The following is a 12,483-nucleotide window of genomic DNA, read 5'->3' as shown; positions in this document are numbered from 1 at the left end:
TAATATACTTCAATTTCTTGATGTTTAGCCCAGTTGTGGTGACTTTTTGATCTTTGATGCTCCAAAGAGTATATTTGATCTAAGTATGTTGTGATCATTGCTTTTCAATGGTGGTTTTTCTATGAACGTTTGAACCAGAACCTACATAGTCTTTACAGTCATGAAACAGAGTATTTTGAAATACTGAGATGAAAAGATTTTAAGGTGATAAGGAGACAGCTCATGTATATGTACTACTGTGGGATTGATTTGAAGGCAAAATTGTAGAAGAGTTTTAAGAATATATTTTGAAGTATTCAAGTGTAATGAAATTTATCAGGAAAGAGGGTAGTGGTGTGGAGATGGAATGACTTAGTCTAATATCACTGGAGGAACAGGGCTGGGGTCAGTAAGATACCATAGAGTGACTTCAGGCAGTATTGAGAACAAGCAGAGGAGAGGAAATAATGGACCGGGGAGGTAATTTTTGGTAGGAGCACTTAGAGTGGATTTGAAGAGTAATCAAGGAATATTTTGGTTGGATGGTGTGGCATGAGGATATAATATGATCTTTCTACATACTAATTTGTTCATGCAAACAAAGCTGCCTCTGTGTAAACTGGGTCAACATCTTGAAGGCATTTGGACAACTGGGCCCTGTCTGAAGGAGTTCATATACTAAAAAAAGATTCAAACCTCAGAAAATGTTAATGGACGAATGCATGAGAGAAATGAAGGAGTAAAAGTTGTGCGTAGTGCCAAAGATCTTGAAAATATACCAGAGTCCTGCAATGCTATATTATTTGTGCCATACTGCTTAGAAGATCCTCTAGGAAAATTAGCAGAAGAACCTCAGGTCAAAATTGTAGCAAAAGGCTAATCCTTCAATTAACCAAATCATTGATTTGGATGAACTTTTTTTATGCAAAAGGAGCAGGTAATTTTGCATTACTGTTTCACACATGTAGGCTTTATTCACTGAGGAAATGTAATCATCAGTCCAGGCAGTGCTTTTCTCCTTGCCTCCCAGACGCTAGCTTAGAAATAAATGTGTGCAGAATGGATGTATGTGGTAGTAGCTATATTCTTTCTCTCTGATTTATTTGGTTCCATACACGCTGAATACATCAGGCATTTGTTTAAGTGTATCTTTCTGGGTAACTGTGGACTGGAGGAATATTGAACTTGGTATAATAGGAATCTCTCAATAAATAAAAAGTCTCCCACTAAATCTCCCTTTATAAAGGCTGAGAAGGGAGATCTGTAGCATTCCACCTGCGTATGAATCGATTTCAATCAGCCTTTAGGAGATTTCAGGCTGTGTTAACTGTAGGATAGCACAGCACAGCAGCAAAACTGCCCTCACATCCCTTATTGACAGGTTTGTTATGAAACATGGAATATTTAGATTGAGGAGATTCATTCCAGTACTGCAGATGCCCAGCCCTGTTATCTTAATTTCGAGTCTACTCTAATGCTATCTGCCAACACACCAGCTTCCCCATCATATGCAATAGGACACTGACTTCTCCAGATAGGCCTTTCCTGCAAATGAATTAGCTTGTTAATGCCAGGACACTGAGGAGGATATTTTCTAGTTACTTTTTTTAAGGGTAATTTCTGTATTTAGGAAAATGGGCCAACTTTTCCATTTCAGAATCCTCTGATTCATATATGGGCAAGGTGAGAGGTTAGAGGCCTCAATGTTAATGAGTGAGGCAGCCTCTGATTTTTACACTAATTGAAGCATTTACATTTTTCAGCAGAACTAAAATGCAAAACTAACACATTCCTTGGAGATTTATAACCCCACAATAGATTCTCCTAGCCTCTCTCCCTTAATTATCCCAAATTATCTGAACTCTCATGAAGAAGAAAGAAATTAATATTAATATTCCATTTAGAATATATTCTAAAATGCAGTAGAAAATGGAGGCAATAATAATGATAAAGAGGGTAGCTAAGATGATTTGGAATATATAATCTTTCTTCTCTTCATTGCAGCTTTCTTATACTAGAATAAGCCAGAAAAACTCAGTCTTGCATTCACTTAGCAAAGCAATTTTTTTTCTGCAGTAGCTTACAGTGCAAAAGTAAAAGCTCAGTAAAATATTGTTCTGTCTGTTAAATGTAATATTTTGGCTCTGCACCTTGATCAGAAAAAAAAATATAAAGAAATTGGATAACTCTTTTTGAATAGTGTTTGTACATGGGGGGCAAATATACATGTGTGACTCCTCACTGGAGAGTAGACAGGAAAAATAACTAGAAGAAAAGAGCAGCTGTAAACTGGCCATGAACTGAAGCAGAAATTATAGTTTAAGTTGAAAAAAGGAGGAAATTACAGTTACCAGAAGAGGAAACAGTGGGGTCAAACTAATCAAAAACTACAAATGTTGAATTTTTGTGTCTATGGACCACAAGTCAGAGAGAGAATGTACTTGCATGAAATTGGCAGAGAGGTGCCACAGAGAAGGGTGGAAGTGAAAAAGGAAGACTCTCTCTTCATTGAGATGGTGAGACCAAAGTACCTGGTAAATGTCCAGCTGGCCACTGACTGCCTATTGTTGTGAGTTACAGGTTTGTAATTGGCCTTTCCTATTCCGAGATGGCCATCAGCTGCTGCGCCAAGTTCCTCTCTCCCAGCTCCAGGGCATTGACTACAGGGCTCCCACTGCCCTGGAAGTTTGTAGTTACAAGACCTGAGTGGAAGATTGGTTTAGTTTAGGTTTACAAGTGTCCAAAGATGAAATACAGCCTTGAGAAATGGTCCTTCATGGTGGGATACCATTCACAGTGAATGTAAAAGTATGCCCAAGTTCAGCTTTAAAATTGAGAGCATAATAAATGCCTGAGTCCCATAGCCACTTCTACATTTTGTTCTGTGTAAATTTGTTCAGGGTATCCACTCACTGTGCGAAGTCAGGGACTTTCAAAGGACCCATCCACTTGTAAGGATGTTGGCTTACATTCACATGCCTTGGTGTTCCACTGTGGTCTATGATTAAAACCATGTTATCCTGTGAAGTAATGTTTGATTTCTTGGACAATATTTTGTGTCAAAACTGTAACTTTTTAAAGGTGGGAGGGATATGAAGTAACTCCATTCTCCTGTGCTTATAGACATTTTTCTTCTCACTGTCTTAGTACAATGTTAGCAAGTTGCTGTAGGGGTGGAAGACATCAACTACAGTGAAGGCCAAAGCTGTTGCATAGGGCATCACAGATTGGGCCTGAGGATGGATTGTGGGTGAAAAGACTGTAATATTAAAAAGAAATAAAACACTAACAATAGAGAATGATACTAAAAATAGTGAACAGACTTGAGCTCAGCTGTGAATTTGAAAACCCATTTTACTGTTTCTTTTTAGCTTGAAAAGAATCTTTGGTGTTTTTGTAACAATTTTCCTGCAGTCTTTTGTCTGGTCAGCTTTCAGAGGCCCAAGACACGTTTGTGAGCAGTATTGAGGCATGGAGAAATGTATAGAAACTGGTCATGGTCAGCATACAGTCCAGCTGCTCAGGACTCTGCATCACATGTGTGTACAATTGTAGTGCAGCTGGGGGATACTGTGGGTTGGGTTTTTGGGTTCATTTTTGCTATAGAGCTGTGAAAGGAACTTGTGTTTCTCAGCTTTCTCCAACAAGACAAACTATTTGGGAAGGAAGACTAGGTCCCAATGAAGTGTTTTGTTGTTCTGTTCAATATAGCAACATTCAGTCTCAGGAAAAAGCAATTTTGTGATCCTGACTCTTTGGTTTTATTTACAAGTCAGGAAAAAAACCAAATCAAACCAAAACTCATGGCTAAGGATGTTCATAGTAGCTACAGGTTTTTGGTGTGAATGTGTGTTTTGAATAGTTACTAACGATATGTGACCTCTAAACATAATGGAAAGGGGAAACTAGATTTTATTTCATTTAATCATGTAAAAATCAAGAACACTTGCAATCCACCATTGAGAAACAGTAATGTGATAGATAAAGCACTGGACTGGGGTTTAATCCAGGCATGGCTGTAGAATTTCTACATCAATTTGTCCAAGAAAATTAACCAGAACACTTATCCAGGACTTTTCTATCTGTAAAATGAATATGATAATCCCACATTATCCGCCTGGGATAAATCCATGAATATTACTTGTATTTACTAACAGATTAGTAAGTTTCAGATTATTTTTTTATCTTCTTCAATTATTTAAAAAAAACTTTAAAAAAACCTGACTAAATATATGAAAGGGATTACATTGCACACCTAATATAAATTGACTGGTACATTCTAGACTGTTGAATGTCCCTGGATGAGAAATTAAATAATTTGTTTAAATTATTGAACAAGTGGTTGCCCAAACTATCATATGACCAAAGATATCTTTTACTGACTTCATGATAACTGAAAATTTCTGAAGCAGTCATAAAAAATTATGCATCTTAGTTACATTCCTCATTTATTGTTTTCAGTAAGTAAAAGCTATGAGAATAAAATGACATAATTTTAGTATTAAAACTAGAGTTTGATTTTTTTTTATGTGGCAAAAATTTTATGGATTGTTTTCTTGTTCATCATTTAGTGAGCAGCAAAATATTCTGCAAACTGCCACAGAAGAAAATAACACATATGAAAGGATGAAGAAGGAAATAGAACAGCACATGCTGTAAATTGAACAAAATAAATACAAGGTATCTATGCATGCTTTTTATTACATGCCTTTTTCTCTATTACTTTGGGTAGAAAGAAATATGCTACATTTCTTCATGGGAATTAGGATAAGACACTGAATTCCAGATGCTACTTGGTCTTAATTTGGAAAAACAAGAAATGTGGGGGTTTTCCATTCTTTTTTCCATTTCCTTACAATTGTCTCCTGTGCATCCCATAACAAATCTGCAGTGGTGCTCATTTACAAGAAGAGTGCCACATGTGAGTTCACGATGGTCTGATTGTGAAAGATTTGCCTTCCTTCCCTTTTCTGGAGATCCCAAAGGCCACATTTGTCTTACTCTTTGCTATGGGTGTAACTAAATGTAAAGCACTTTGGGATATTCAGCTATATAAAGTATTGTCATTGAAATGCAAGCTGTTTTTCTGCAGAAAAACACAAAAGGAAAAAACCCAAACAAACAGCGACAAAAAGCAAATGAAAAGGTTTCCAGGGATAAAACTGTGAACACTGTTAGATAAATTAAACATTAGGAAGAAGGGAAAATACTTCCAGAAAACAAATCAGTAAGATTAAAAAAAATTTTATTTGAAAAAGCTGACAGGCTTAGAGAAATTTCTAGCTTACAAGGTATTTGCAGAGAGAAAATATGATTAATCAAGACACTATTATCAAAGTAAAAACCCTAAGTATTAAAATTTTAACTCTAACTTGTAGAGAGTCCAGATCTTTTCCTCTGTGACATAAATTTGCACAGGCATTAGAAGCTTCAAATTACAGAGTTTCTTCTGTATTTTACCTCCTTGGAAATAGTATTTGTCCTTTTGAAAAATGAGTGTGAGACTCTGTCCTTCCCAATTTATGACTTCTACAGGACACATTAGGAACTGGAATTATTTATAAAAACAGGAAAAAAAAAGTTAACAAGCTCATTGATGGATAGTCCTACTTATTCACTGCAAAAGGATACTTTTGCCATGGTGAAAAAGTGACAGGACTTACCTTGAGTTGTCATTCAGCCATGGACTAGACCCTAGGTATTCAGTCTTTCAGGTAAATGCCCTGATGACAAGGCTGTAGAAATATAGGCATAATCATGGGGTTTTTTTTCTCTCCAATGATTCTAGTAGTTTGTGTCCAATGCAACAGAATAAGGAGCCACATGGAAGTCTCCTGTTCCGGGGTAACAGCCCAACCCTCACATCGCTAAGTAGCAGTCCAAGAACAAGTATCACACTATCCAACTCCTCTTTGCTCTTTTTGGAAAGGTAGCCTCTGTTTAAATCCAGGAACACTCACCTGCTCCTCCTTCCATCCAGGTTGTTTCAGGAAGTCATGGTTCTACCTCCTTGTAACCTTCCTCATAAGAGGAACCCATCCCCACACGATCTTCTGAAGGAACTTCTCTGTTGGGAAGGCAGTGCTTGAAGCAGGGCAGGGGCACATGCTATCTTCTGGCTCCAGTTGTGCTGAGCAACTATTTTTTAAGTTTTTTCTCAATTGAAAGTTTCTGGAAAAGAAGTGGAACTCAGACCAAAACAGTTTCGCTTTGCTAGATATCTGATGTTCGCTATACACGTATTTTCCTAATAATTTAATAGCCCCACCAAAAAAAAAAAAAAAAAAAAAAAGTTCTCTATTAGACTTCTAACTTTTGTTTCAGTCTCCAATGATGGTTTCTCATCACAATTCATGTTCTGAAGGTTATGGATTTTAGTTAGGTTTTATAGCTTTCCCATACCAGACCATATTAACTCCTGTTATAATTTACCAGTCTATGCTGAACTGAGACTCATGTGTTGATGCCTCTCTCTTTACGTAATGTTCATGCTTCTCAGGTTTGGATGGTTATATGTTGAAGGACAAGGAATATCAGGAGTGTGAATTGCCCTTTAAATTTGTGCTTATTCTCTGCATTTTAGTTATTATGCTAAAATGTCTTCAAGGCATCAATTCACTTTGTCTTAGAAGTATAATTTGATGAAAATTGGGTCTTCTCCCTGGCTTAAAGGATACATATCAACAAACATTTCCATGCCAGGTGTACTTAAGAATGAAAAGTTGGACTTCTCTTTAAAGCTGGACTATTTTTTCATGTTTTGCTTAAACTTACTCAGTTTGGGTAAACTGTCTCTCCTGACATTTGATAGTTTGCTTCAGTAATGCTGTGCACTCCCACTTTTTTAGTGGTGTGTGCAATAGTTTAGGGAAGATTTGGCAAATTCTGAATGTTAGTTTTGCATTTCCCTTTTGTTTGGAGAAATAACCTGGTGTATTTTATTTCCTGAAACATATATCTGTATGTAAAGAATACATGTATCACACAGTTGCTTTTCTTCTGCCCCAGACTGAAATGCAGTAGGAAGGTAGGAGAAGGCCTCAGCTGAGTTGAAACTAAAGAGAAAAAAAGAAATGCACATGTACCATTAAAATCTGGATCCACAGAAGGTAGTTTTTTGGCAGCTTTATTTTTGTGGGTTTCTAACAACTGTCTTATTTAATCTGATTGTGAATAAGGAGAGAAGATTTACTGCCATGAATGCTAGTGCATGGTCTAAGCTACAGCTTTCTTTATTACTTCCATTATCACAATGGATCTCCATTGGCCTGAATTGCTAACATCCTTATAGAAATGATAAGACTAAAATGGTTCTACCTGTCATTCACTTATGTGTGAATCGACAATCAAATGATTGATCAATTTCTCTGTGCTTCAATAGCTACTTTCATCCTGATTTGCTGTATAAAATGCTGCAGTTTCAGCTAAGTTTTCTAAGGGGTAAGTAAAGTAAATTAGGCAATTAGACATAATCTTAGACTTAAAAATTGAAAACCCATCAGCATATCTGTCTTGCAAAGAAAATACATTTCAAAATCTGAAAATACAAAATCCTTTGTAAGGAAAAAATATCCTCATAATAGAAAACTCCTGTAGTCCTGGCATTCTGTGTGTGAATGGCTTTCATGAATTTCTAATATATTTTTCTTTTGTTCATTTTTTCAAAAAAACTTTGGACTCTAGAAGCTTTTAAGAAGGAGAAGTTTTTTAAGTGGAGCAATAGGAAGTGCTAAATATTTTATTAGTGATTTGCGATAACATGCTTTCCTTTATTCCTTTAATAGAAAAAAATCATGACAGTTAGCAAAATGATGAGGATAAATGTATGAGGCATGGCAGCCTCTGAGTAATGTATTTATAAACAGTTTCTTTTAAAAAGAAAGTATGTCAAAATAGATTACAAGAAGACTAGGAAATTATTGTAGTCAGATCAAACAGAATACACAGTCCATGAGTTTTTTCTGTAATATCTGCTGCATTCTGACTGAGATCACCCAGTCTTCATCTGCTTCCCTCTCTGACAGGAATGTCATGTTGCTTTTGTTCACCTCCTTGGTTTAAAACAGAGTATAGTGAGTGACTATCTCAAGAGTCTAACGTACAAAAAATTCTTCATGATTTAAGTGAGATTTCATCCCAAATCACTTTTCTGTTTATTTAGTCCTTTTTGCTGCTGTTGGTGAACTGTGCCCTTCCTGATCTACAGGCAATCATTCACTTTTACACATTAATATGACCAGAGTTGTATGTTCTACGTAATCTGTCAAAACTAAGGAACAGTGACGAGCTGCAGAAACAAAAAAAACTCCATAACCAAACACCTAAATATAATGATAAAAATTGAGACAGAAACCATCAAAATAGAAAAGTTGAGGCAGACAAAGGCTGAGTAATAGTTTTGAAAGGCTGACTGGAAGCCACTGTGCTTTAGGCTGTGAGGGCTTCATCCAAGTTTTACTGGTGGCAGTAGAATGGCTTCAGCAGGCTTTGATTCAAACCCAATTCAGCCAATTTTTTGAATGACTTCTTCATTTTTGTTGCACCAGTCTTGTTGCTGAGCAGGAATGAGGAGGACGGAGACAAGGGGATGCCAAAGGAAAATTGACCACACAAATGTAATGCTGGAAGCATTAGACTGCATGGGGTTGTTCAGCCTCCACAAAGAACCAAACTTATTCCCATGGAAACCAATGTTCAAAGATGAATAAGTAGCCTGGCTCTCAGCAGCTCCCTTTCCTCTTTTCTCTTTTCTTCTTTCTTGGGATGTTTTGTTGTTGTTTTTGGTAAAGGGAAAGAAAGAGTCTCTTCACCTCCAAGCAGCTTGAGAAAAGACTGGCAACATTCATTCCACTAATAAGGTGTCAATTAATGCAAAGAGGAATGTCCTGGATTTCTCAAAGAGATGTATTTTTCAATAGGAGCTAGTCAAGATGTTGATGAGGTTTTGTTTCTTTCTCTTTTTTTTTTTCTTTTGTTTTGTTTAAATTGAACATAAACTTTCTTGAAAAAGGGGGATGCAAAACTGGTGTTGTAAGTCTGCCCTCACGTGTTGGATTTTAACTCCTCAGGAGAGAAAGTGTAAGTGAGCTCAAAGAAATCCACCAGAAGTATTGTGGCACCACCCAGTACAGATACTCAGGTCTGCTTTTTTTAGTGTTGAGGTTTGGATACTGATGTAGGTGTAGCAATGGATTACATACACAGGAAATACACAGAGGTTGCAGTATCCATTTAATGTAGCAGATGTGGGTCGTTTTAATGCCTACTCTAAGTAGAGAACAAATTCAAAAGGAATGTTACAGCGATGTTGTTGATGGTATCAGTGTTATAAGGTGTTGCAACTATTGACTGATGTCAAAAAAATGAAAGGTGGGCTGAAAAGCACAAGAATGATCAACCAACTTTTAATAAGTAAGGAAGATAGTCTCAGAAATCAGAAAGAAATCCTTTGTGTTCGGCTTCTTGCGAGGAGGGCTTCTGAGAACAGGAAATGCCATAGGATACAGCATCATATGGGAAATGTCCAGTGTGAGTCAGCATGAATCAGTGCTTAGATGGGGCACAAGTGCTTCTGCAGGCTTCCACCTGGGCCAATTGAGTCTGATGTCTCTAAAATTGTCAGTGCCCAGTGAATTTTTGGTATCATAAGCATCTACAGAATAATTTTTCCATTCAAAGGAGGATCTCTTCTGTGTGGATCCTCTGATACCTAACTGATGATCTCATGCTGCAGCCTTTCCTTTAGCAGGGAATAAATTTCTCCTCTCCAGACATCTGTTTCTGTAAAATTTATAAAAACATAATGTCTGTCCGTCTATTCCACTTGGCTGACATCAGCCAGTAGGCTCAAAATTATTGGGGAAACCAGCCAGAAAAAATGATTGCCTAAGCCTCATTTCCTTAGGAAACTCAGCTAAAAAGTTAATATTAGCAATAACTTGTGGATTGGAGCCACCACTGGGGGAATGCAGTGTGGCACTGAAGCTGTGTATGGCCAAAGGCAGTCTGGTGCATTGCTCCCATTGCACTTTTGCTGTAAACTTTCTCCTGGACCCTGTTGGCAAAAAACCCTTCCTCCAGCTGCTGTGTGGGTGAATGGTCACAGCAGAGTCTTTGGCACGGCCAAGAGCCTCACTGCTTCTTGGTTTACCCACTGTATTTTTGGGGTGTGGACACCTGCTCACTGGAAAGGGATAGAGACCACACATCCATTAATCTGGGTTTCCCCTGGCCTTCTGCATATTTGGGATCTGCACTCAAATCAGCAGTTTGCAGTGGATTTCAACTCCTGGTACCGAGTAATTAATTTCCATGACATTTAAAAAAAAAAAGTCTTTGAAAAGACCTGCATGTTCTTCTCCTCCTGAATATATGAGTCTCAATTTGGTTTAATGAATCAATCTGCAGTCCTTAAATTGTTTTTTTAATTTACTCTTTTAAAGTTTTGTTATTTCTTTCTAGATAATGATTCATGGATGAGGAGTATGAGAAATGTTTTCTGCTGCAGTGGGTAGAAACCTGGGTCTCCACTTCTTCACTGCTGTCTAGGGTCTTAACTTTTACCTGCATGGTGTTTTCTTGCTGTAGATCCTCTCTTCCCTCCTTTCTCTTTCTCAGAACAGTGCTTAATAAATTGCATTTCTTTTTCAGAACACTGAAATGATAACCTCTGTTAAAAAAATCCTTAAAACCCCACCACATTTCACAGCATTTCACAGCAGATTCTTCCTTCTCTATCTCCATCACATATAGTCAGTGATCGTTACCTCACTGTGATCCCTTCAGCTCCCAGTGTGTTTAAGAAGTTCCTTATATGCTAAGAAGGGCACACAGCCAAAGCTTCTTGTGCTGAGATTTTTTTTCTGTGTGACTATGAAGCAGGGCAATGGCATTGTAACTGCTTTGCAGAGTGAGCTCATTTTCAGTATTCTCTTTTATCCTGAGGCGATGACCTTTCTATTACCAGCCTCTCTGAAAAGGAGTACAACCACATCTTGTCTGTGTCTTCTTGTTTATGGTTTATATGTGGCTCAAAGTTCTGCCAGAAACTTAATGCCATTTTACTGCCTGGTTTTACATTCTGTCTGTGATGTACTAATTATCAGGGTGTGACAGAGCACTTATTTCCTATCATAAACCAGGGCTGTTACCCAGGAAGGAAATTTTGTTTGAGTCATGAAAGCATATAACAATATGAAATATTCTCTGAGGACCATATTCTGATCCTGTTGACATTGACAGGAATGTTGGTTTTGTCTTCACTGTGAGATCCACATAATGAAAGACAAGGCATTTCTATGCCTGCTTCTATTTTATTTTTTGAGAGCCAATTCCCCACAGTACTGTCAGCACTGGGCAGTTGTGTACCTCAGCTGAAAACCCGGTGCAGCACTAGCAGGGGATACTCAGTATGCTAGAGAGCCACAGTCTTTGTGGATGTAAATTAGCATAGCTCCTTTCACATCAGGGGCAGTGCACTGTTTTATATTATGGGGAAGTCTTGCTCTTAGCTTCAAGCTGCCATTTCCTCCCCTTTTTAGAAGGGAAAAAGCAAAGAGTCTACGCTCCTAATCCATTCCTTCCAAGGGGAGGATGGGAGGAAAGAAATAAAACAATTTGGTGACTGTGTAGCAGTTTCCTAGTTCCCTACTTGTAATACACAGTTAATGCCCATGACTTAATGGGAATACACTTGCACTCAGCCACACTTGCCTACGGCAAAAGAGACAATGAAGTATTTCTGCTTATCCCATCACAACACTTCCCTTGAACAGCAGAAGCAGAAGGAGAAACCAGATTCAAACCAAGAGCAAGGACGAGAGCTTCTCTCCTGGCCAGGGCTATGAGTGCTGTGCTCAGCAACACTGATTGCTGGGCACCTGCGCATCAGGGTGTAGTCTTGTGAGGCTGCTGCTATCAGTTCTTCATGCATTCACTGGCTGCTGGCTATTTCTTCCTCCTCTGTGGAAGAGATGGTAAAATTTGAGCACAAGAAAGTTTGTCTTTTCAGACAACTCCAGCAGACTATACAACCCACAGTGTTCAGAACATGTGCAATATTATATTATATTATAGACATTTCTGGTTGTAAGAGCAGAATTCAGTCCTGAACTAATTTACATGATTAACATGAAGACAGAATGTCCCACCATACTTTTATAGCACTGAATTGCAGATTTCGATTTATATTCCAACTCAGTTACTTTTCTGACTGATATCCTCTCCCTTCTTATCCTCCTCCTGAAAAAGCATTTTCATCTTTAACTTTTATCTTAAGGATCTCTTTCTGATCTTCTGCAGACTGAACCTTGACAACTTTCAATGAAATAGATGACCCCTTCTGTTCCACATATCCCATCATTTATTGGTGTCTTGCACCTGTCAAATGCCACATTTCCTCCCTCTGGGAATATGCTCCTGTTCATGTAACCCTTTCCTCGTAACTAGAGAGAGAGCTACAGGTGTCAGTTAAGCCACGAGTATTTCTTTGATCTTTCCTAGATA

The 12,483-nt window shown here is 37.9% G+C and overlaps 1 long non-coding RNA gene across 25 annotated transcripts in view; it reads left to right on the top strand.

The window, feature by feature from the left end:
• The window catches only part of LOC110477926 (uncharacterized), a 306,989-nt gene that overhangs the window by 148,400 nt on the left and 146,106 nt on the right, over positions 1-12,483 (top strand). For all 25 annotated transcript variants that reach the window (XR_014954343.1, XR_014954361.1, XR_014954356.1 and 22 more), the window contains one exon: positions 4,551-4,659. This is a non-coding gene — a long non-coding RNA (uncharacterized LOC110477926). The remainder of the gene's footprint in view (positions 1-4,550; positions 4,660-12,483) is intronic.

Source organism: Lonchura striata, chromosome 3 (genome assembly GCF_050655825.1).
Source record: "Lonchura striata isolate lonStrDom1 chromosome 3, ASM5065582v1, whole genome shotgun sequence".
Taxonomy (NCBI): domain Eukaryota; kingdom Metazoa; phylum Chordata; class Aves; order Passeriformes; family Estrildidae; genus Lonchura; species Lonchura striata.
Note: the sequence above shows the minus strand (reverse complement) of the source record. Positions and strands in the feature narration are given on the sequence as shown.